We start from the raw sequence: 23,079 nt of genomic DNA, 5'->3' as shown, positions 1-23,079 counted from the left end.
AATTTTTAATATTACTTTTATTATAATTTATTAAGTTATGAACAACATTTTAAAATCATAAATACTACTAATAACAAGATCTCTATAATGATGACAACCAACATATTATTTATTAGAGTTGTTGACTTTTTATCTACCGAAACAATAAACAGCTATATTGTAATTATACCCTACACCACTTTAGTGGGGAGGGTATATTGGATTTGTGCTGATGTTTGTAACATACAAAAATATTCGTCCTAGACCCACCTTAAAGTATACCAATCGGCTTAGAATCGTTTTCTGAGTCGATTAAGCTATGTCCGTCCGTCCGTCCGTCTGGCTGGCTGGCTGTCCATGTAAACCTTGTGCGCAAGGTACAGGTCGCAATTTTCAAGATAATTGGATGAAATTTGGCATGCACGTTTTATTTGACCTAAGGACGAAGCCTATTGAAAATGGTTAAAATCGGTCCATTATTTCACCTAGCCCCCATAGAACAGAACCACCCGAAAAGGCACAACTAAGTTTTATAGAAGTCTTGATGACCCTGCCAAATTTCATAAAGATCGGGCCACATTTGACCCTAGCTCCCATACAAAGTCCCCTTCAGAAAATTACTTGAATGTCCCAAATTAGCTTATAAACGCAAATATCGCGATGAAATTCAGCACAATAAAATATTATGTCAATATAAATATATTCACAAAATTTTATCGGGCTTGGTCCATATTTGCCCCTAGCCCCCATATAAAGCCTCTTTCAGAAAATTAGTTTTTCATCCATAAATTGCTTAAATGTATCGGAACAAGGGAATATTGAAGATAAATGCTTTATTATGAAAAATAAATCACATTTAATATTCATAACTGGTGTAGGGTATCATATGGTCGGCCCCGCCCGACTATAATTTCTTACTTGTATTTAATTAGAAAAATTTTGTTTTTACGTAATATATACTCCCATACAAGATTACGTGTTGTGTTTTTTTAAATAGTTAATTAATAGTTTTTAATTTCACGAAAAAAAAAACCTTATAGAAAATGTAAACTTATATGGAACAATAGTAATATTTTTAAAATAAAATGATTCATTAGCTGCAGGGGATGGTATAAAAAACATGATTGATATGACTGCATCGTTAGTAAAATGTCTTACTGACAAGTAAGCAATAAAATATATTGCCAAGAATTATAATCAATATGTATACTGAATAAAAAAATAACCTTTTCCGTTTTTCTCAAGGCTTTAAGGCTTAAACAAATCTATAGTTTAATTGGAATTTTTCCAACAAGGATTTAGCGGCTTTTTCTATTTGTAACAATTGATATGAATTGTTGCTAAACAAAGACGCTTTCATATTTGTTTTTTTCTATTATATTATTATTATTTTTTTTTAACAATAATTAATATATTAGAATTACATTCATGCATATAGCAGGAGAGGAAAAGATCGTGTTCTATTTTGTTTGATATATTTATTTCTTAAGTTGTATAATCTAAAAATTTATAATAACTAAATTCTAGTATATATATATTGTATATTATGTACTGCCATAAGTGTAAGTATAGAATATATAGTATCATATTGTAAAAAGCTTAATGATATTTAATCTCGATAATAGAATGCTTCGTTAATTCATGATGACGCTATTCCGCAAATAAATGTTTGCAAATAAAAGTTGAAAAAAAAAATTACAAACAACAAAATAAAATACAAATTACAATTATTTGGTTTTAAATACGAACATACGTACGTACGTATAAACACTTATTCTACATTGCATTACGTAAATGGAAAGAAATATAATAATGATAATAACGAAATCTAGTTGGAAATGTCAAACAAAAATCTTCTATTATATTCCGAAATTAATTGGACTATTTTTATTTGATATAGAATTTTTAGTCAGATCAATTTGTTTATTTAATTAGTTATCGAATTTTTGCGTTTATAATCGAATACAGTTTTATTTCCCACCAAAATTCGATTTTTTATTGAAAACATAAAAGTCCATTTTCTGGCTAAACGGTAGGCCCTAGGGTAAAAAGAATTAAAATCTGTGATCACTTTTGTTTCCCACCAAATTCGATTTTTTATTGAAAACTTAAAAGTCCATTTTCTGGCTAAACGGAAGGCCCTAGGGCAAAAAGGATTAAAATCTGTGATCACTTTTGTTTCCCACCAATATTCAATTTTCTAGTGAAAACATAAAAGTCCATTTTCTGGCTAAACGGAAGGCCCTAGGACAAAAAGGATTTAAATCTGTGATCACTTTTATTTCCCACAAACATTCGATTTTTTAGTGAAAACTTAAAAGTCCATTTTCTGGCTAAACGGAACAGAATTGTTCTCATAACAACGCTCCCAAAGTTTGATGGTTTTCACTGGATCTTTTTTTGTCAATAGTTTCCTTATTAAGATAGACAGACCATCATCGGATTTATACCCGGAGACTGGGGAGGCATAACTTAAAGTTAAATGCCATTTTCTACAAACCACTTTTTAGTAATTCCGGTAATGTGATTCGGATCGAAGTCTTTCATGAAGTTCTCATACTGACCGGTAGGCTTGGGGGGTAGTGATTACATTTTCAATTATAATTATAATTACATTTGAAGTAATTGTAATTGAAGCTTTACCAATAACAATTACCTGTGATTGTAAGTGAATTTATAATTAGTAATGTAATTTATAATTAGTAATATCTAAATTATAATTTCAAGTAATTGTAATTATAATTGGAAAATTTTCAATTGCAAGTAATTGAAAATGTACATTTCAATTATAATTACAAAATTTTCAATTACAAGTAATTGTAATTGTTTATTGCTTAATTAAACATTATAAGTAATTATAATTGATCATGTAATGAATTACTTTACGTAACCATTACGGCCCAAGCATGATGATTATGGTCTAAACCAAATATGTAGATCCAAACTTGACATGTACACCCAACTAGTTTCCACGAAAATAGTCCCACGAAATTCGGAAAGGTCATCAAAGGTAGTATTAAATTTAATTGAACAGCTTTATGTCGAGATACGAGTATATTAAACATAATTATGAGCTAAAAAGCCCAAATCGGAAGATCCGCTTCTATGGGGGCTAGGTGAAATATTTGACCGATTTTAACCAAAATCAATAGGGGTTCGCCCTTCAGCTAAATACATTGAATTGTCTTCCAAATTGTGACCTGCACTTCAAGTACAAGGTTTACATAGACGGATGAAGTACAGACGGACATGAATTAATCGAGTCCGAAAATGATTCTATGGACTATTTTATTTATTACTAAACTACTTAGCAAAAGTTTGTGTAATTTAGAAAAGGTGTACTTAACATGTTGTGATATAGTATACATACATATAATCAAATTAATAAAAATTATTATCTGAAAGAAATATTCATTCGATTCATTTTACAACAAAAGTTGTAGAAACATATTTACTATTAAAGTTTTCTAAATGATTTGATTTAATTATAATACCCATTCATCATACTTCTTCATTCAGAACATATACATACATAGTATATGACCATAGCAACAATAAACCAACAAGCATATGTTAAGTGATTTGTGGCATAAAATCGAAGAAAGAAGAAGAAATATACGACAAAGCTGACGACACAAGTTCTATGGCAACCGCAACATCTGAACACGTAGTAAGACTATTTTTAAATAGAAAAAAAAATTGATGCAAAAAAAAAAAAAATACTAGTTATATGAGCAAAGTGCAGTCGACCAAGCCAATGAGAAAATAAATTTAATTGACATTAAAATAATAATAATAGCAATAACAAAAACACTCATTTATGAAACAATTTGTATGCGAGTAAAAACATCGTTAACAACAGAATAGAACTAATAATGGAAAGCAAAAAAAATAAATAAATAACATGATGAAATGAAATAAAATTAGTTTTTGTTGACGTTCAACGACAAACGATGCATTCATTCATTGAAATTGCATTTATATTGCATACATTCATATGTTCATACATACATTCATACATACATACATACATACATACATACATACATACATACATACATACATACATACATACATACATACATACATACATACATACATACATACATACATACATACATACATACATACATACATACATACTGCACTATTTACACTATTTTATTCTATTTAAACAAAAAAATATGGGAGAAAAAAACAGAAAAACTAAAAATAATGATGAACTATTAATTAAATTCAAATTTAAAATACAATTAAATACATCTGTTGTACGTTTAAATATGCATATGTACACTATCGGACAAAATAAAGTGCAAATGTACTCATGTATGTTCTTTCAGCGAAAAATCGGTTAAATGATTATTGAATATGGAATTTTTTTTTCAAAATCATTTAGTTTATATACAATGCTACAAAAATAACAATAAAACTAAATTATTCTACTTAAAATTTTTCTGTATAACATCTAAAATTAAAATAAATTCACTTTTTTGTCGGACAAAATAAAGTGTAAATTTTATATATCATTATTTAAATTTCTTGTAAATCAAAATTTTTATCTATTTTGGTTCTGATTTTAATATCTGTATCTATTTAAGCCATTTTGGTAATTTTGTTCTCCATTATTATTCGCAATCGCTTTCAAAAGAAATACGTTTTTGATCACTATTTCATCGGAATTTTTTGATAAATTGTGGTCCAAAATTAATCTATTGGATTTAGGGCGGTGCTCTAAGCAACTTATTTCAATTTTCAGTGATTTTTCCTACAGTAATGTTATTTTTCAACTTTATCAAGTGCTTAAGCTTATTATCTTGCCGAAATATAAAGTTGCCCAAGTCCATTTCGAAGGCACTGATCTTAAGATTTCACTGCAATATGCTCATATAGTGTTCATTGGAGCTTTTTGAATAAATTTCACCTAGGTTCCCCACACCTAACGTTAAAAATTGGACACTTACGAAGAGTCAACTGACCCATACCTTCAATCTTTCACCAACATATTTAAAAGCTTAAAATTTTTTTTTGATTTTAGTATTTAATTTCATATTTTTTAGATCAAATTTACGTAGTTGGTCAGATGAGTCATAATTTCTACCGAAAGTTTTGAAATGTCGACAATGAGTGTGAATTAAGCCCTTCAATATACATACAAAATTTAAAAAACAATACCCCAGGTTTAAAATATTATGGTGGAGGGCAATCGGTATTGTTACATATTCAACTTTAAGAGCGAGAATCTTAGTGAAAATGGAGTAACTAATAACAAATGAGCAATTCACGAGCTTATTTAATAAAAATTTGGAAATAAATGCCGTAAAAATGGGTTTGGGAGACTTAATGCCTCAACCGATTCATGACTTCAAACACACGACTAAGGTTAAAAACATTATTGTAAGAAAAAAAAAACACTGAAAAATTTGAATGACCTGCTCAGAGCATCGCCCTAAATCTAATAGATTAATATTTGACCACAATTGATCACAAAATTCCGCTGAAATAAATATATATATATAAGATATATAAAATTTACACTTTATTTTGTCCGACAAAAAGTAAATTTACTTTAATTTTAAATGTTATACAGAAAAATTTTAGGTGGAATAAATTTGTTTTATAGTTATTTTTGTAGCATTGTATATAAACTAAATGAATTTAAAAAAAAGTTCCATATTCAATAATCATTTAACAGATTTTTCGATAAAATAATGTAGCATGAGCACTTTTGCACTTTATTTTGTCCGATAGTGTATGTATGTATGTTTTCAGTAGAATGATGTGTAATGTACATAAAAATTCCCAATTGGTAACTGAGTGCAAAAGCTCAGTTAGTAGTTATTCTTTAAGTACGGAATCGAGTTGGTTAAGATCGATTATATAGATATTGTACAGCAATATAAAGTGATATTTATAAATAGGTTTTATTAAGACGCTAGGGCCACTTGTGGAACCACCTATTTTATGATTTCTGTACCGATATACATACACATAAGCAATAGATCAATTCCCAAATAAGGGAGCTTAGGTTACCTCTCTTAAAATATATTATAATGTCATATGACGCTACCCAAAATATTTTGGGTGTAGTGTAGTCCGTTCGTAAGATTTCAAGAAAATATCCTAAAGGGACACGATTTACATATTTAATACAAAATTGTACTCAGCTTAAAGAAAAACTATATATCGATACTATCGATGTTGTTCGAATAGTTTCTCAAATTTTGAGGATTCTAGCTTTAATAATAGTTTCCCAGATATTCGAAGTTTTGTATTTTAATCATATGGGTGGTGCCACGCCCTCCATTGTTAGTCCGGCCAACATTCTCCAAACGTTAATATGGATTTAAATGCTACTCATGCGAAATTTTAAGACAATAGCTCTAAAATTTTCCCAAATATGTATATTAATTTTTTTTAATTTATAGAGAAAACGTCAAGACCTTAATGTAAGTCTACCGATTTTTTCTCCAACTGTTGCATGGATGTCAAAGTTTTTCTTGCAAAATTTGAGGATTCTAGCTGTAATATTTTGCACGATATACGAATTTTTATATTTAATGAATATGGAAGGTGCCACGTCCCGATTGCAAGTTCAACCATTTTTGTGCCCTAAATATTCACTTGGATGTCAAGGTTAGGTTAGGTTGATAGGAGGATATATACTACATGAAATCCGAAGAAATACACCTAGGCCACTATCGGACCTGTTGTGCGCTCCTTATCATGAAAAAAAGGAACTGAAACGTAATTCCTAGGAATATTCCAATCAGTGTTAATCAGGAATGTTAATTCCGGAATAACATCACTTCCAAGATACTTGAATCTAACTTCGACGAATGCCTGGCAGTGTCAAAGAAAGTGTTCCAGAGTTTCTCTGTCTTCTCCACATGCTCTACATTCGTCTGAATCCGCATTTGGATGTCAAACTTGTTCGTTTAAAATTTCAGGATTCTAGATCGAATAGTTTCTCAGATATGCGAATTTTTGTATTTTATTCTAATGGTAGAAGCCACACCCCCTATTACTAGTCCACCCATTTGTTGTCTTAAATATTTATATTGAACTAAAGTGGCTCTGAAAATAGAGGACTGTAAGTGTTATATTTTTCCAGATATACTCATTTCTTTGTATGGAAGTTGCCACGCCTACTCTACTTAGGCCGTCCATATTCATATGGATATCAAAGTTCTTACAGTTTCTCAGATATACGACTTTTGTTTGTGGGCGTGGCTCCTCGCCTTCCAGATATACGGGATGTACTGTGAAACTTTCAAGAAAATCGGTCCAGCCAATTAGCCCTCTATAGACTTCAAAAAAACCCACTTTAACTTTTATAATTATACTAAGATATCGAAATACCTCTGATTTAAAATTTGAATGAAGGAGACATTTTTTAAGAAATCCAAATCCTTTGGATTATAATCCCAGTCCCCAAGTATTTGGAATAACAGATTTTCTTAATATGCGAATCAAGATAAAATTTAACATAAAACTAAAACCAATTTTTAATATACTACTAACAGGTGTAAGGTATCACATGTTTCGGACATGTTCGACTATATTTACTTAATATTTTTATACCCTACACCACTATAGTGGGGAGGGTATTATACGTTTGTGCTGATGTTTGTAACACACAAAAATATTGGTCCTACACCCACCTTTAAGTATACCGATCGACTCAGAATCACATTTTGAGTCGATTAAGACATGTCCGTCCGTCCGTCCGGCTGGCTGGCTGTCCATGTAAACCTTGTGCGCAAGGTACAGGCCGCAATTTTCAAGATAATTTGATGAAATTTGGACCAAGCATGTTTTTTGGCACAAGGACGAAGCCTATTGAAAATGGTTGAAATCGGTCCATTATTTCACATAGCCCCCATACAACCGTACCTCCCGATTTGGGCTTTTTATGCCCTAATTACGTCAAATATACTATTATCTCTCTAAAAATTGGCACAAATAAGTTTTATATAAGTATAAATGACACTGCAGATTTTCGTAATGATCGGCCCTTATTTGACCCTAGCCCCCATACAAACCCCCCTTCAAAAAATGTCTTAAACGTCTAAAATTGACTTGTAACCATTTGTATCGCAATGAAACTCAACATAATTAACTATTATTTAAAAATACATCCTGTTCCCAAATTTAATGAGGATCGGCCCATGTTTTACCTATACTCCTATATAAAGCCTCATTTAGAAAATTAGTTTTTTATCAATAAATTGCTTAAATACTTTGGAATTAAGGTAAAATTCAACATAAAAGTTTCTTGTGAAAAATAAAAATTTTTAAAATATACTCATGGTGTAGGGTATTATATGGTCGGCCATGCCCGACTATACTTTCCTACTTGTTTTAATTAGAAAACTAATTTTATTGTTAAATTAATAAAAACCATTTACGATGAAAAACGCTTTATTTTACCTACAAATAAATTGAAATTAATTAACAAGTAAAATATAAAACATATTTGTCATATTTCTGAATAAAACTGTCAATTCAAAAAATTCCTTTCTTCAAATGTTGTTGCATTCCTTTTGCTTTCTTGCTACTGATTTAATTATAAACAAAAAATTTTTATAAACAAATTAAGAGTATGAGTATGTATGTAAATGTACTGAAAATATGTACGTAATAAAAAATTATTGATTTTTTTTTTTTGTTATTCTAAACAGAAAACACACAAGAAATTTTCTTCGAAGACTTATCGTCACCTACAATCTTTTCAAATTCAATTAGAAAAACACTCGCACACACACATACACTAAATTCGAAATTGACTTACTCCTCGCGCGCACATAAGTCATCAATAAATGGCAACGATGACAGAGTCGTCAATTAGTACTTTTTTTATTATTGAATCACGAAAATTGTGACATTTTTAAAAGCATCTCTGCTGACTAGCAATTTTTGTGAGATAAAATTTAATTTCTATAATTATTTCATTAAAATGAATTATATAAATTCAAAATCGGAAATTAAGTATCATTATAGACTTTGGCTTGTACCAAATAGGGCTTAACCTCAGAATCACACAAGAATTATGTTATCTACCAGTACTAACTCAAATTCATTCCTGTATAAAGAAAATAGCTATACCCAGTGCGCTTTGCTACCCTAAAAACAACATAAATAATGAAATAATTTTACGAATTTTAAGATTCTAGTTCTATTAGTTTCCCCGATATACGAATTTTTGTTTTTATTTCATACGGGAGGTACCACGCTCAAGTGTTCACATAAATATCAAAGTTTTTACAAAATATGAGGATTTTAGCTCTAATAGTTTAACAGATATACGCATTTTTGTATTTAATTTCTACGGTAGGTGTCACGCCCCCTTTTGCCAGTCCACCCATTATATCTACAAATGTTCACATGAAAGACAAAATTGTTTTTGCAAAGTAAGCTCTAATAGTTTCTCAGATAAACGAATTTTTGTATTTAATTCCTATGGGAGGTCGCGCTCCTTATTTTTAGTCCGCCCATTTATTGTCTTAAGTGGCCCCGACAAAATTTCAGGACTCTAGCTGTTATATATTCTTAGATATATTTATTTAAGATTTTCTTTATGTGGGAGGTGCTACGCCCACTATAGCTATTGTGCCCTTTTTATCTACAAATATGGATATGGATGTCAAAGTTCTTAATACAAAATTAGATGACTATCTGTTGAAGTTTCTGAGATATGCGTGGTGTCTCGCCCACTAGTTTTTCGAATTTTATCCTTTGAAGAGAAATATCACGAAAAAATCAGTGGTTTTCAATATACGGCTAGACATTATTATTAAGTATGTATTCTGAAAATCGTATAAAACGATTTCTAACCAAACGATTTCTAACCAAACGATTTTCTAACCATTGCTGTCAGACGATACGTTTTTACACCCTACACCACTTTAGTGGGTGACCCTACACCCACCTTAAAGTATACTATTCGGCTTAGAATCATTTTCTGGGTCGGTTAAGAGATAATTCAATGAAATTTGGTATGTGATCTTTTATTGTCCCAGGGACCGGCCTATTGAAAATGCTTAAGATCGGTTTATTATTTCATGTAGCCCCCATACAACTGAATTATTAATTTTTTTAATTACAATAAATCATAATAAAAATACTTTTATAAATAAAATACTTTTTTTAATTAAGACACAAAATAAAACAACATTTTTATAACGGTAATTTGCGTATTAGCTAGATACTTAAAAATAAATAATTAAAAAAACTAGTTAGAGTGCTACAAAATAAACAAATAATGGGCCGATCCAGAGAAAGTGTAGCAAAATGATTTGCATTTATAAAGAACATATTCATGTAGAATTTTATTCCGATAACATTAGTTATTAATTCATATAGAGTTATTTACAATTATGTAATTTTCGAAAGTGGACTTTATATAGGAGCTATAATCAATTATGAGGCGATCCGGGAAAAAATCGCAGAATAATTTGTATATATACAAAACATATTCGTGTCTCGTTATCCTAATTAAATAATAAGTTATTTACGATTAATTGATTTTCAGAATAAGGTTTTATTTGGGATCTTTGACCAATTACACCGTGCGAAATCAATTATTAGACCATATACATATTATATATGGGCAATTTCGTGTCAAGTGACCCAACTCAAAAAATCGATTTGGATGAAATTTGCACCAAGGTTAGTACTATTGGATAGTAGGTCAGGCACAAATTTTCAGCTCTATCGGCCAAGAACTGCCGGAGCTAAAGGTGGCCGAAATTGGAAATTTTTGTCATACAGTGTTTTTTTCAAATGAGTGTAAATGTTCACCTATTGGTCCTAGCAAAAATTGTTCAAAGGAGTTTAGATAGCTATTTCTTCACAGTTTCCAAAAAAAATTTAATTAAAATTTTTTTAATGACCCCTTTTCTCTGACTGGCCTATTATCCAATAGTACTAATCTTCGAGCAAATTTCAATCAAATCGGAAGACACCTATTTTAAAAGTTGGGACACTTGATACGCAATTGTCTATATAGTTTTACTATATTACGTTTTAAGTTTTTCATTTTCTGATATTTTCTTCTTTATAATGGACTTTTGCTGATATCTCCGTTATTTATGGAACGATTTTGCCAATTTTCTCGAAATCATGTCTGAATTATTGAAGATTCGGATGTCACAGATATCTGGTTTCATTTATGTAGAATTTCATTGTGTTAATAGTATTTACAAGAGAATTTTGACCTTCAAGTCATTTTTAGAAGAGAAGTTTGTATGGGAGCTATGGTCAAATGTGACCCGATCATTAAAAACTCAGCAATACCATTTAGACTTTTATAAAACTAAGTTTTGTCGATTTTCTTTGAGATACTAGAACATTTAACATAGTTATGAGCTCAAATGCTCTTTTCGGGTGGTACGGTTGTATAGGTGCTAGGCGAAATAATGGATCGATTTTAATCGATCCATTATAGTCCTTGAGTCAAAAGAAGAACAGTATGTGCAAAATTTCATCGAATTATCCTGAAAATTGCGACCTGTAGAGTGCGCACAATGTTTACACACAGACGGACGTAGCTAAATGTACTCAGAAAGTGATTCTGAGCTGATTGGGGCTAGGGCCAAATGAGGCAGAAAATCGACAGTATCATTTAGACTTTTATAAAACTAAGTTTTGCCGATTTTCGTTGAGATACTGGAACATTAAACATAACTATGAGCAAAAAAGCCCTATCAAGGGGTTAGGCGAAATAATAGTCCGATTTAAACCATTTTAAATTGGGCCAAAAGAAAAAATGTACCAAATTATATTGAAAATTGTGATCTGTAGAGTGCGCACAATGTTTACATAGACAGACGGACGGACATAGCTAAATCGACTCAGAAAGGGATTCTGACCCGAGTGCTAGATGAACGAACCGATTTGAATAATTTTCAACAGACTGACAAATTTTCCAAATGTCATTTAAAATAGACGTAAGGACATGGCTTAATCGTCTCGAAAATGTTTGTTACAAACATTAACACAAAAGTTTAACAACCTCTCCCACTATGGTGGTGTAGGGTAAAAAGAATTGGTACTTTATGAGGGCACGCAAATGCCCTATTTATAAAAGTTATAAATATTTTCTACAGTACTTCATTTTTCGTTGATGATAGATTACTTACAGACAGGTTTTAAAGTCCAAATCTAATAAATAAAAAGAACAGCATTGTCACGTCTTTTTTTAAAACTCGCAAAACCTGTACGTTTTTTTCACCCATAAAGTTTTTAAAAATATGTAGGTATTAATTTTTCGACATTTTTTTATACACTTGTTATTAAATTTAAATAATATTTCAGTAAAGTATAAAAATTGCTTAAGAATAAAAAAATCGCAGTAAAAATTCTTTTTGTTTTCAAACATTCATCAAATACACACCGAAAATCCCCTGATATTTTTGTTCACTATTTTGTTGTAAAACAGCTTTAACAAAAAGAAATTAAAGCAACAACTACAAAATGTTTAGTAATATGAACAACAAAAACTATATACAAAAAAAAATAATAATAATATAAATAATAATAGCAACAAACGTCAGAGAGAATTTAAATTAAAAAAAAGGGAAAAAAAGAAAAGAATGAAATGAAAATAAAATAAAAACATGCAAAAATACACAAACATTTGTTGTGATGTGCAAAAATGCCAAGAGTATGATGTTTTAACAGAGAGGAGTGTTTAAAGGGAGGAGGTGTATTGTTGAGTGTCTTTATTAACGAGTATATTTTAAATAAACAAACATACAAACACACTCACATACTAATACAATACATAAAAAATATATTTCAAGTTCAAGGTTAAGATACTAGTTATAGATACAAACTCGCTGCATTTACAAAATTTCTCTCTGTTGTTGTTCCAGTCAGCAAAAAATAAATAAAGATATTAAATGAGAGCGAAAACGTGTATGTATAGAAAATAAAGTAACGAATTGACTACCAAACACGTTGAAAACTTTTTCGACAACAACAAAAAGTAACGAGTATTTTACACACCAAAGCTTGCTCTCGCTTTTTTGATATTTTATTCTCTCTGCTTTTTGTATTTGCTTTTGCTTAATACCAGTGTATTAGTTCAAAAGTAATATTTTTTTTCTGTTGTCCATAATATTTTAGTTAGTATCTGTGAGATATTAAAGTATCTTAATGTGTAACAATAAAAAAGAATAACAGAGAAAAGCAACAGCAATGAGCAAAAAAACAAACACACCACAACGTCGTAGTAATTTGCAATTAAAGACAAGAACAAAAATTAACAATTAAGTATTATATTCGACTAGGCCGAATCTTTTATACCCATCATAGATAGATAGATAGATAGATAGATAAGTAGATAGATAGATAGATAGATAGATAGATAGATAGATAGATGATAGATAGATAGATAGATAGATAGATAGATAGATAGATAGATAGATAGATAGATAGATAGATCGATAGCTCGCTCTCGCTCGCTCGCTGCTCGCTCGCTCGCTCGCTCGCTCGCTCGCTCGCTCGCTCGCTCGCTCTCGCTCGCTCGCTCGCTCGCTCTCTCGCTCGCTCCTCGCTCGCTCGCTCGCTCGCTCGCTCTCCTCGCTCGCTCGCTCGCTCGCTCGCGCTCGCTCGCTCGCTCGCTCGCTCGCTCGTCGCTCGCTCGCTCGCTCGCTCGCTCGCTCGCTCGCTCGCTCGCTCGCTCGCTCGCTGCTCGCTCGCTCGCTCGCTCGCTCGCTCTCTCGCTCGCTCGCTCGCTCGCTCGCTCGCTCTCGCTCGCTCGCTCTCGCTCGCTCGCTCGCTCGCTCGCTGCTCTCTCCTCAGTCGCCGCTCGCTCGTCGCTCGCTGCTCGCTCGCTCGCTCCTCGCTCGGTCGCTCGCTCGCTCTCTCGCTTCTGCCCTTTGCTCCGCTCGCTAGCTCGATCGCTCGCTCGTCGCTCGCTGCTGCGAGCTCGTCGCTCGCTCGCTCGCTCGCTCCGCTCGCTCGCTCGATGCTCTATCGATAGATAGCTCGATAGCTACGATAGATAGGATAGATCGATAATCGTAGTCGATGCACGTGTCTGTTTTTGGCCTGGGGTCGAACAGAAAAAACCACTTAATCTGATAACCACCGTAACTCGGTGCTCACCGGGGCAGCGTTTCGCACTTTAAATCTTGTCCCGTTACTGGAGAGTTCCCTTCGGGGTGCACGTTGTTAGCGAGTTTTAAACCCAAATTAGCGGGAAGCATATGTTCGGTGCTATTACCGAGACTAAATTACTGGGACTAATCTTGGAAAATGAATGGGTGTCAAATGTATATGATAGGGGTGGATGTAGGGGTTTGCGGGTTTTAAATCTGTCAGATGAATGAAAAGTGTGCTGGGTTGAATGGTGATGTTCGAGTATGTTCAGGGATTACTCTGTTCATACAAGATTTACCAAAGTGTGTTCTCTGTTAGTAAGAACAAGTCCTCGGCTTTTTTGATGGATTCCTGTTTCGGTCTACCGATTAAGTCCCTAGGTACTGTTGCCGACTCAACAGAGGCCATTCCATCTAGGTGGTTGTAAACAAAAGTGATGTTTTAGCATCTCGGAAGATAAGAAACGTGGTAGCAAATAGAAAACTCGAGTCCTTGAGTAAAGTGCTTGTATATGGACCGGTAGAACAATACACAAATTGTTACCGGCGTGTAAGAAACACAAAAGGACGGTGGTGAGTCGTCTAATCAGCTCAATCTGTATATGTACCAACGTAAAATAAAGCTAACACGGCAGATGTTCACATAAATAAGTTCGACTTCCTGTCTTGGAATCTAATAAGAATCCTGGATTTATTATAGTTTTGTAGGTCTAAGATTATTGTTTCTATATGCTACAAACGGAATGACAAAAACAATATACCTACGCCCAACTTTATTAATTGTGGATATAAAAATTGGAATTTATAAGAATTTACTAAGTCTAAATTAAGTAAATTTTAATTTCATTACTTTTCTTTTTATCAACAATTTTTTTGTTTATAATGATTTTATTTAATTATACAATTATTGCGTTACATTTATTTGTCATTGAAAAATGGTGGGAATTTATTTTTAAAATAAAAAACGATTAAATGATTGATATCTGTAAATGATTACAAGTGTAAGTTTGTGTAGGTGGTTTTGGCATTGAACGTTTTTTTTTTTCAATTAAAGTAAAAAAGGAAGGCTGGGGGAATTTGGAATGACAGGTTTATTTGATCAATGGGAGTTGCAATGAGAACGTTTTTTTCACATTTTTATTTTTGTTTGTTTGTATAGTTTCTAATTGAAATCATAACTTGAGATATTTCAAATATATTCTTTAAATTATTTTCCAAAATGAACACAATTTACCTTACGATTGTTCACCAAACGATATGCTATGGATGTGATTTTATCAAAGGAGTTCTGGGCTAATTCAGGAATACCGCAAGGCTTTTAGGTAATTAAAATAATAATTGCCCCATTTACAGTTAATAAATTTATTAATAGAATTTTTCTGAATTTTTGTTATGAAATTTAAGATCTTTATAAATCATTCAAATAGGGAAAAATTCCAATGTTATTGACCTTCTTTTAAATAGTTTTTCTCATAAATAAGACTTTAAAGCAATAAATACAATGTTAAATAATATTGAATTATAAATATTTTTATTTGTTGTATAATTAGAAGAAAAATTCTATTAGAGGAATTATGGGAAAAAGCACGTACTTATTTATTAAAAAAATGTGCATAGTTGAAATATATTTAAAAAAATCATGAATTTTGCATTTTAGTCGTTTATAAATGAAAATATATTTTTATTTTTTTTTTTTTTTCTAAATTTAGTATCAAAGAAAGAAAGGAAAAAGTACTTTTACACTTGACCTTTAAAAAAATTTAAAAAATAAAATTTATAATTCTATAAATATGATTTTAAGAAAATTTTCTTTAAATACTTGGATGGCACATCAGTATCTAGAAAATACAGGACTATATGTGGCCCGCAAAACGACTTTTAGTACATAAATCCCAAAAATTCTAAAAGGGATCAAATTAAAAATTAAGATAATTTTGAAAACTATTTCTGTAAAAAAAAAGAAAATCTACTAAAACTGATATTTTGACTCAAAATTTAAAAAAAAAAAAAATTTCAATATTTTAAAAAATTTTAAATTTTATAATTTTTTCCTTAATCAGCTCTAAATGATGTAATTTTGAGGCCCATGTCAAAAAATAAAAAATTAAGTGATATTTTTTCACAAATTATATTGTGTTCCTCTTCAATCGGTTGAGAGATGTAGTTATCAGGTGTCTGGTTTTTGTTGTAGTTCATGCTTTTTTATTTCGCTCCTACATCCTCCTAACGAAGGAGGTTCGAAACTATAGAACATCTTTCCTTTAATACTGATTTTATGTAATCTTCGCAATATTACCAGCATATATTGATCTCAGCATATATTTTGGGCATTGGAACGGCAAATGTTCTACCATTTCCACACTTGCTTCACATGTCTCACAAAATGCTGTGTACCTTAGGTTAAATCTATCTAGGTATTGATTAAAGCTACCATGGTTTGTCAAAACTTGCATGATATAAAAGCCCACATTTCCATGAGTTATGTCGATCCACTCATGGATGTTTGAAATCAGATAGTGTGTCTGTCCATCACCCTTTTTCCAGCGTTTTGTGTTATCTGTATTTTCCTGCGTTCTAATTCTATAGGACTATAAAAACCGCCTTCAAGTTGTTTTTGTTGGATGTATATCTCCTCTGTTTCTTGTATCTGTAGGTACATCGGCGGAAGGTCCGCAATTGCTAACACTGCTGGAGTTTGGGGTTTTTGTAGATAGTATAGTTGACTTTTAAATTCTATGTTACTGAATTCTCCTCTACGTTAGCGGGACCTCTTCTGTCTTTGCAACAGCTAACTGTAGACCTTGCGCCTACAGCCACCCATTGCATCTGCTTTAACTGTAGCTAGCGACTATTGCTATTAGGTTTGCTGTAGGTTGTGATACTATGTAATCGGCGTAGCCTATTATTTTTGTGCCACTTGGGAGTTTAATTTTCAGTTGTAATTTTGTATCTTTCTATACCGTCATCAATTTTATAATTCTGTTATCAGTCTATCTATCTATCTATCTATCTATCTATCTTATCTATCTATCTATCTATCTATCTATCTATCTATCTACTATCTATCTATCTATCTATCTATCTATCTATCTATCTATCTATCTATCTATCTATCTATCTATCTATCTATCTATCTATCTATCTATCTATCTATCTATCTATCTATCTATCTATCTATCTATCTATCTATCTATCTATCTATCTATCTATCTATCTATCTATCTATCTATCTATCTATCTATCTATCTATCTATCTATCTATCTATCTATCTATCTATCTATCTATCTATCTATCTATCTATCTATCTATCTATCTATCTATCTATCTATCTATCTATCTATCTATCTATCTATCTATCTATCTATCTATCTATCTATCTATCTATCTATCTATCTATCTATCTATCTATCTATCTATCTATCTATCTATCTATCTATCTATCTATCTATCTATCTATCTATCTATCTATCTATCTATCTATCATCTATCTATCTATCTATCTATCTATCTATCTATCTATCTATCTATCTATCTATCTATCTATCTATCTATCTATCTATCTATCTATCTATCTATCTATCTATCTATCTATCTATCTATCTATCTATCTATCTATCTATCTATCTATCTATCTATCTATCTATCTATCTATCTATCTATCTATCTATCTATCTATCTATCTATCTATCTATCTATCTATCTATCTATCTATCTATCTATCTATCTATCTATCTATCTATCTATCTATCTATCTATCTATCTATCTATCTATCTATCTATCTATCTATCTATCTATCTATCTATCTATCTATCTATCTATCTATCTATCTATCTATCTACTATCTATCTATCTATCTATCTATCTATCTATCTATCTATCTATCTATCTATCTATCTATCTATCTATCTATCTATCTATCTATCTATCTATCTATCTATCTATCTATCTATCTATCTATCTATCTATCTATCTATCTATCTATCTATCTATCTATCTATCTATCTATCTATCTATCTATCTATCTATCTATCTATCTATCTATCTATCTACTATCTATCTATCTATCTATCTATCTATCTATCTATCTATCTATCTATCTATCTATCTATCTATCTATCTATCTATCTATCTATCTATCTATCTATCTATCTATCTATCTATCTATCTATCTATCTATCTATCTATCTATCTATCTATCTATCTATCTATCTATCTATCTATCTATCTATCTATCTATCTATCTATCTATCTATCTATCTATCTAGCTATTCTATCTATCTATCTATCTATCTTCTATCTATCTATCTATCTATCTATCTATCTATCTATCTATCTATCTATCTATCTATCTATCTATCTATCTATCTATCTATCTATCTATCTATCTATCTATCTATCTATCTATCTATCTATCTATCTATCTATCTATCTATCTATCTATCTATCTATCTATCTATCTATCTATCTATCTATCTATCTATCTATCTATCTATCTATCTATCTATCTATCTATCTATCTATCTATCTATCTATCTATCTATCTATCTATCTATCTATCTATCTATCTATCTATCTATCTATCTATCTATCTATCTATCTATCTATCTTATCTATCCTACTATCTATCTATCTATCTATCTATCTATCTATCTATCTATCTATCTATCTATCTATCTATCTATCTATCTATCTATCTATCTATCTATCTATCTATCTATCTATCTATCTATCTATCTATCTATCTATCTATCTATCTATCTATCTATCTATCTATCTATCTATCTATCTATCTATCTATCTATCTATCTATCTATCTATCTATCTATCTATCTATCTATCTATCTATCTATCTATCTATCTATCTATCTATCTATCTATCTATCTATCTATCTATCTATCTATCTATCTATCTATCTATCTATCTATCTATCTATCTATCTATCTATCTTCTATCTATCTATCTATCTATCTATCTATCTATCTATCTATCTATCTATCTATCTATCTATCTATCTATCTATCTATCTATCTATCTATCTATCTATCTATCTATCTATCTATCTATCTATCTATCTATCTATCTATCTATCTATCTATCTATCTATCTATCTATCTATCTATCTATCTATCTATCTATCTATCTATCTATCTATCTATCTATCTATCTATCTATCTTATCTATCTATCTATCTATCTATCTATCTATCTATCTATCTATCTATCTATCTATCTATCTATCTATCTATCTATCTATCTATCTATCTATCTATCTTATCTATCTATCTATCTATCTATCTATCTATCTATCTATCTATCTATCTATCTATCTATCTATCTATCTATCTATCTATCTATCTATCTATCTATCTATCTATCTATCTATCTATCTATATCTATCTATCTATCTATCTATCTATCTATCTATCTATCTATCTATCTATCTATCATCTATCTATCTATCTATCTATCTATCTATCTATCTATCTATCTATCTATCTATCTATCTATCTATCTATCTAACTATCTATATATTTAATAATTTTCGTAATATTTACGAAAAATTCATGTATAAAAAGAAATATATTTTATTTTTCTAATTTGACAAAAGCAGGGCAACATTATAATTAAAAAAACTAGAAACATTTTCTTATAAAATTTAAGAGAAAGTGTAATATAATTCATGACTTATTTTCAAAAAATAAAAGAGAGAAATTCATGCGGCTGATAATTTGTTAACTAAAATTACAAATATTATTTTAAACTGAACAAAAATATTTCGTAAATTACATTTTACAATTTATGTAATTTAATTTTTCTAAAATTATTTTACATTATACTAAAATATTTCGTACTATTTCATATATATTACGAAACAAATGTACACTTTTCGTATATATTAGGTATGGGTTATTTTCAGTGTAGCTATAAAAACTGGAGGCAAAAATATATAATGCGTAAATAAAGAATACATAAATATCACTTATCAAAATCAAATTGAGAAAATAGATTTCTTATAGAAGGGGCAACAATAATGGTGGCAGAACTTTAGATAATATTAGATACTTATTAGTTTAAAAATTTACCCTTATGTAGAAATAAATTTATATATTTTCAAAATGTAAATAAATTATAATTAAAATTTGATTTTCTTTAACATTTCAGCTACACATACCCAAATATTATAAAATCCAAATGTTTTGAACGGAAATTACACATTCAAAATCAAAAACTGAAATCAATGACATTGACAGAAGCAAGTAGCAGCAGCGAAAATGTCAACATGCTAATGCAATTTTACTTCCAACGTCAAAGACAAGGCAACAAAAAGAAAAACAACATGGCGAAAGATGTTAAAACATTAGACCATCTATCCATGCATCCATACATCCAACCATCCAGCCAGGCATCAGCCATTTAACCAGCCAAATTTAAATTGTTTCGCGTGTGTGTTTAGTATAGAGAAAAAAAAAAGTAAAGTTTTATGAGCGGATGTTTTGGGGCAATATAGGTTACGCATACAAATGAATAATGGTGCACAACTCATACCCGGGATGCATTTAATGTCAAAGTACAAATGGCAACAACAACATCAACATCAGCGCCAATAAATGTGGAAAATGACTTTGACATGCGCAACTGCACTTGAACCTGAAATTTCAATTTCGCCAATGGCTGGGTGGGTGACCGGGTATATACACAATAGCAACAACAATAACAGCCCACTATATTGAAAGTGAAATTTTTGGAAATGAAAAGTGCAAGTGTAGGTATTAATAAAAACAACAGGAATGTTTTAACTTGGTTTGGCAGCATTGTTTTGGAAATTTAAGAAACACACAGGAGAAACAACAAAAACAAAGCCTTAGCTAAGAAAAAGAGAGATGAAAAGCCAGGGAGTAGTAAGTGAATTGAAAACACAGTGAGTGAGTATTATAAAATTATGATTTTTATTTATAAAATATTTCCAATAATTTAATTTAATTATAGAATTCTATAATAAAAACACTTCCAAACAAGACACACACACACATACATACAGCATGTACTATTACAAAGAGATAAATAGAGAGAGAGAGTTGTTGGTTGATTTATTAAAGCTTTCTGGGAGTTTAGCACGAGTATTGTTTCATTATTGTTGTTATTCCAACTTAAAGCTTTCTTTTTGTTTTGTTGCTTCTTTAAACAGTTTCCTCTACTCATTTTCATCGTATTATTTGTGGAAATCAATTTCCAATCTCTTTTTTTTGGTGTGTATATTTACACATAAAAGTCTGTTTAAATGTATGTGAGTGTGAGTAAGTGGGTGGGAGAGTGTTTCCCTACAATTCCACAAACATACAAAACTGTTATTTTTAAGCTAAGAAGCAACAAAAACAAAATACATGTACAAACACTTACACATATACACAATACACACATTCTGATACTAAAATTATACAAGCGAAAAGAAATTTTTCATTGCCTATCTTTTGGTGTCGAAACTCCAAGTATCCAGAACAAAGCCTTTTGTAGCATCAACACATACAGGTGTTGTGATGCTGTTTCAAACAATAAATAAATATTAGAAAAAAATTTGTTTTTTTTTTATTTAAAAATAATAAGAAAAAATTGTAAATACAAGTGTTAGTTAAAAAAAAATAATAAGTCAAGCAAAAAATTACAAAACCATAAGCAGCAAAATTTCAGTGTTTTAAATTTGTGAAAAATTCAACAGCCAACAGTTTACGTATTGTGTAAATAATTAAAAAATTTACAAAACTTGCAAAAAAAACAACACAATTTTCTTTATCATTAATAACTTTTCAAGGTCAAATACAAAACTATTTAGTTGATGTAATAAGAAAATAAAAAGACGTGTTACACATTCATTATGAAATTCAATAAGTGAAAATTATTTAAAAAAATGTTTATTACAAAAAAAAATTTGTATAATCATCACTTTGACAAACACATTTACAGAATTTTTTTTTGTTGTTTTTTCTTGAGTATAGAAAAGGAAAAACGTTATACAAATTTTTCAGTTAAAAGCATCATCACACTTGTTGCCCCTTTTCCTTTACTCCGGCTGCTGTACGTTTAAATGAGTGACATATTGTTGTTTGCAAAAAAATGTTTATAAAAATATTCTAGGAAAATTATATTCAAAAATAAATTTTAAAAATAATTACTAGTTAATTTGATATGGTTTGAAAGAAAATATCGTTTTACAGTTTTCTATGGACAGTTAAAGATTTCTGTATTTACAAACACATATGGTCAGGAACGAGGGACTATATTCAATAGTAGCTATCTCTAAGTTTCAAGAAAATAAGATTTTGATGGCAAAATATTCAGCTAATAATGGCAATTTTATAGCACTTTGTTTTTTTTCCCAAAAATTGCTATAAAATTTTATGTTTTTTAAAAGTTTTTATGAAAAACTCTCTATCTGTTAGTTTAAAAATTGGAAATAGTTTTGCAAATAATAACTACAAAATAATATTGCTCTAGAATAATATTGTAGAAGAAAAAAAACTTGTATAATTTGAGATAGAAAATATTGAATATAGTGCCTCGATATGTAATATTTAGTCTAAATTCGAATTTTAAGTAAAACGAAATGAATTTTTAGTGAAAAATATTTAGTTTTTACTATTAAATTTTGATAAATAACACAAGCCAACGAAATAAAAGTTTGTGAAAACTTTTAAAACCAATTGGACTATTATTTAATGTATTTTTAAAATACATTAAACTCATATTCGGTTTTTCTATCACCCACAAATTTCTCGCTAAATGGTAATGAATATTTTGTTCATATCCCAGCAAAAAAAGATCTTCCAAAGAAGCGAAAAAGAAGTAGAATTAACTCCATGGAAATACTGAAAAAGACCTGAAGAAGTGATGATTTTAACACAGGCTTGTCATAGAAAGGATGTCCTTTTTATTTGATTCCAAATTCACTACTTCTGAAGGCATTCTCAAGGAGTCATTTTAATGCTATTTTTTTTTTT

The 23,079-nt window shown here is 30.2% G+C and overlaps 1 long non-coding RNA gene across 2 annotated transcripts in view; it reads left to right on the top strand.

Annotated features, from left to right (window-relative positions):
- Positions 1 to 20,956, top strand: part of LOC119609317 — a 33,935-nt gene extending 12,979 nt beyond the window's left edge. For both annotated transcript variants that reach the window (XR_005231911.1, XR_005231909.1), the window contains one exon: positions 20,249 to 20,956. This is a non-coding gene — a long non-coding RNA (uncharacterized LOC119609317). The remainder of the gene's footprint in view (positions 1 to 20,248) is intronic.
- Positions 20,957 to 23,079: the final 2,123 nt, after the last annotated feature.

The sequence above is a fragment of the Lucilia sericata genome, unplaced genomic scaffold (genome assembly GCF_015586225.1).
Source record: "Lucilia sericata isolate MDLA Ls3-8-SP2 unplaced genomic scaffold, ASM1558622v1 Contig000022F_arrow, whole genome shotgun sequence".
In the NCBI taxonomy this organism is placed as follows: domain Eukaryota; kingdom Metazoa; phylum Arthropoda; class Insecta; order Diptera; family Calliphoridae; genus Lucilia; species Lucilia sericata.
The sequence above is the reverse complement of the archived record's forward strand: the minus strand, read 5'-3'. Positions and strand labels throughout refer to the sequence as shown.